Source organism: Arvicanthis niloticus, chromosome 28 (genome assembly GCF_011762505.2).
Source record: "Arvicanthis niloticus isolate mArvNil1 chromosome 28, mArvNil1.pat.X, whole genome shotgun sequence".
Classification (NCBI taxonomy): domain Eukaryota; kingdom Metazoa; phylum Chordata; class Mammalia; order Rodentia; family Muridae; genus Arvicanthis; species Arvicanthis niloticus.
In genome coordinates this window covers 18405548-18410141 of record NC_133436.1, presented here as the reverse complement: position 1 = coordinate 18410141, position 4594 = coordinate 18405548, and positions in this window count along the sequence as shown.

The window sequence follows — 4594 nt, the reverse complement described above, 5'->3', positions numbered from 1 at the left end:
TCTTGCTTTATTTATTTTACGTATAGGAGTGCTCTATCTGCATAAAGAGCCTGCACGCCAGAAGAGGGCATCTGATACCATTACAGATGGTTGTGAGCTACCAGGTCATCGCTAGGAATTAAACTCAGAACCTATGGAAGAGCACCCAGTGCTCTTAACCACTAAGGCCCCCTGAATGTTTCAGCTTTTAAAAAAAAAATAGACTCGATAATGATACAGTACCAAAGGAGATGTCACGTTTGCTTTTAGCAAGAGTGGACATTTAAAATCTTTACAAAGTAACAAGAAGAGAATGTCTACTTTGAGAAATATAAGATGGATATACAGAACACATTCCTTCTGTTAGGCAAAGGTAAGTATGTCATAGGTTACATATGAGTCAATCCTAAGACGACAATGAAGAATACTGTGGGGTTTGAGGACCCACTGAATGGCACAGGGATGACTTTAACAAATCTTCTTTCTTTCTCCTCTATTCATATTTATTAGTAAAGTTACCAGTCTGGAGATGCCAATGGGTTCAATAAAATAGAAACAAAACTGTCCCCAACTAAGACCTTCATATCCAAGAGCCCAAGAAAGGAGCAGAAGGCTTTTTATAACTGCACTGCATGATTCTTACACCCACCAGAGAATCCCAGCCCAGCTAGTCTTTCTATGTCACCAAAGCATGTCAGAAAACACATGCCAAAGCCTAGCTAAGGCCATACACTCCTCCTTAGAAATGGAAAGAAAGCCAAGGAAGGTATAGACATAGACACTACCAGTCACCAAGATCACATCAATACACAAGGGCTAAATCCATCAGAAGCTTTAAAGAATTAGCATGAATGCAACTCAAAATATTTAATAGAAGATATGAGGAAGAGACAGCTTCCAAGACATTTTATGAACCTAGCACTATATTAAAACCAGACAAATAATTTTTTAAAAACCCTATAAATCAATGTTTATCATAGTTACACAAAACTCCAAGCCAAAATATTAACAGATGATCTCAATAACCTAAAAGTAGTTATATGTCATAAGTTGGGTTGTTTATTCAAAAGAGAAAAGGCTTTTTTACAACCAAGTTTATTATTGGGCCAAAGAAGAAAAAATTACATGAAAGACAAACTAGGATTGATATAGAGAGGCGTTTGGCCAAACTGAGGGCCAAGTCTTGATTTTTAAAGTCTCTGAAGATGATAGAAATGGAGAGAAATATCTTCAGCTTGATAAAGATCACCCAGCAAAGCATTCAGCTAAGGCTGTACTTGATTGTGAGACACGGAATACGTTCCCGCTAAGATCAGCAAGAAGGCAAAGATGTCCGTTCCCAGACATACAGATCAATGGATCAGAACAGAGAGCCTGAAATACACTCAGAAAAGCATGTACAATTGACTTTTGACAAAGGTGTAAAAGTCGTTTAGTGCAGGAAGGACACTTTTTCCAGCAAATGGTGCTGAAGCAGTTGGATGTCCACAGGCAACAAGAATGAACTCAGACTCAAGTCTCACAAGCCATGAAATGTTAACACAAAAATAGATCATAAACTTAAATGGAAAATGGAAAACTGAATTTAAAAGAAAAATTCTCAACATCTAGGACCATGCAAAGAGCTCTTGCATTTAACACTAAAAGTGCAATGTATAAAAGGAAAATAATGAATTGGAATTCATTGACTTTTTAACTTAAAAGAAAATGCTTTATAAATAAATACCTGCTTGACAAGAAAAATCAGTCTACAGTGAGGGGAAAATAGATGGTTCAGCAGGTAACATCCTTGCTGTACAGCATGAGAATATGAATTCCAGTCCCCAACACCCAAGTAAAAGCCTATAACCCCAGTGCTGAGCGTTCATTAGCAGCAGGCAGACCCCAGGGCCCACTAGCTAAGCAGTATAACCAAAACAGTAATCTCTAGATTCAGTGAGCCCTGGCTTTAAAAAAAAATCAAACAAGCAGAGAACAATTGAGAAAGACAGTCAACAATAACCTGTGGTCTTAGTAAGTACCACACACACACACAAGCAAGTACCACACACACACACACACACAAGCAAGTACCACACACACACAAGTAAGTACCACACACACACACAAGCAAGTACCACACACACACAAGTAAGTACCACACACACACACAAGCAAGTACCACACACACACACACACACACACACACACACACTCACGTGCATACACAGATACACAGACATATACAACAAATAAACAAATAATCTAGAGTTGATACCTCCCAGTACTGGGATATGGACCTGTGCTCACACCCAGCCTGAAAACAAAATTTTGATTTTAAAAGTTCTACTAACTGCACTTAAAACGTCATTAGCTCTACCTACAGTCCTTTGGTTTTTCAATCTTGAAAAGTAACATTCTGGGAAAGGTTGGCAAGATGTGAAACTGTCACTGCCTTCTTTAAGATGAAATTGTTAAGTCAGTTGTGGTAGCGTGGGCCTTTCAGGATGCTGACTTCCTTGACCAGCCTGGGCACATAATATGATCCTATCTCATAAGCACAAGAGAGTGCTAAGACAGAGAGAAAGTTAGGTATAAAGAGTAGAGAAGAGAGAGAGATTGGTAAATTAGCTGATGAGATTCGCTGATGACTACTGGACTTTGTTTCATAGTAGTTACTGGCTATTAAAGAACCACAAATATAAAAAATAGATAAATAAATGGGTTTTAATTGGTATATTTTTATTCCAAATCTTTATCAAAGCAGAAGTGGCAGTTATCTGTGGCTCTTACCACCACAGGGGTCACCTGTGATTTTATTGAGACTTGCTTAGTCAAAACGATTGTCCCTTTTAAAGCACTCAGTTGAAGCTGTGGGTTTAGCTACCTTTCACACCCTTCACTCATTTCTCCATTTAGGAAAGGGTTAGTGAGCCCTACTATGTGCCAGGCAGGCAGTGCTCCAGATATTAGATTTCCCAAAACTGAACAACCTCCTACTCCTCCCTGGTATAAGTGGGCTCCTCCCTCTACTAGTTCTTATGTGTTCATAGTCTTGTCCCCTCATCTCTTCTGCAAGCTTCTGTAATTTTGCCACCATTGTGCCAGGAAGGAGGGCAAACCGGTGACGGGTTAGGTAGAAACAGAAGGAGGAAATCACTCTTCTGTTTCTCCCAGTTTAAGAGAAATGACTGGTCTATGTCTTTCTTCACATATAGATCAGACTTCCTTATGACTCTGACCATTACTGTGCATAACGGTTCAAGAACAGTGAACTTTAGATGGCGATCTGAATGATTATCTACAACACTGGAAAGGGTATTATTTGCGTGTGTGTGTGTGTGTGTGTGTGTGTGTGTGTGTGTGTGTGTGTGTCTATGATTGTATTTTTACATGAATTACATGTGAGTCTGGCAGACTAGCTCACCCTCACTGGGAACAGCAGCATCCAACAGACCGGTGTTCTCGAGAGAGCAAATATGAAGGAAACTAGCATCTTCTACTGAGAGCTGGGGACGGGGAGTGTCTGCTTGTCTTCTCCCTAGGGCATCAGAACTTGGGATCACCAGCCTTTGACCCCTGACTATATCCTTAGCTCTTCCCCAGAATCACGGGCTTTTGGCCTCAAACGAAGAGGCCCATCGTTGGCTTCTCGGGTTTAATCCTCTAAATTTGAACTGAATCGTGCTGCTAGTAGCCCAGGGCTTCTGCATTGCTGATGACCTGCTATGGGACTTCAAGATAACCGATAGTCATCAACCCATGCCTGAGGAACTCTCATTCAGCTGCACACATGGCTTTTGTCTCTCTGGGTAGTCCTAACACAATATCCAAATGTAGTGTGTAGTTTCTCAAAAACAATCCACACTAAAACTGGCTAAGCACCTGCACCGGCGGTCTCTGTTCCTTGCCCGATGCATACCTCGAGACTGAGACCAAGTGTTTCTCCTAGCCAACACCTCTCCCACAAACGCAGGCTCTGCCTCTCCAGACCTTCTGAGATCGCCAGCCTGCTCTTCCCTGCGGTTACCTCCCCGCTAGAGCTCAGTCCTTGCCCGATCTTCCCGTTCCAAAGTCTAGCCAAATTCTGTCCCTGCTGTATTCTTTCCCTCAGGCCCACCTGAGTCACTGCAAACGAAAAATATCAGACAATCTTAGCTTAAAATCAGCAGATGACACAACCGCTGGGCACGGAATCTGTCTTCCTAAACTCATCAACTATTCTATGTTGAAAATCCTCCAGTAGCAGAAGCTACCACCAGGTCTAACATCTTGCCGCTTCTGGCTCCAGCCTCACTGTCAAAAGGTTCATTTCTTTCTCTTGCATCCCCTCTTCCTCTCTCGGACGTGGAAGGCCCACCTCTTCCTTTGCCCAGCAATTAGCTTCTTGTCATCTTTATTATCTAATCAATTAATTAGGGGAAAATTTGCCTACACCCAAGTTACATTATTCTTCTGGAATCTGAAGCCCGACCTTCTAGATCTGAGTTATCTTCAGATTTTTGAGTTTCTACAGATCAAGATTCTCTAACAATTGAGACATTTATTACTTATTACTGTGGTGAAATATTGGAATAGAAATGTATGTTTCTGTTATGGGACGATCTGGCTTCATCATGAATATCAAGGGGGTCTA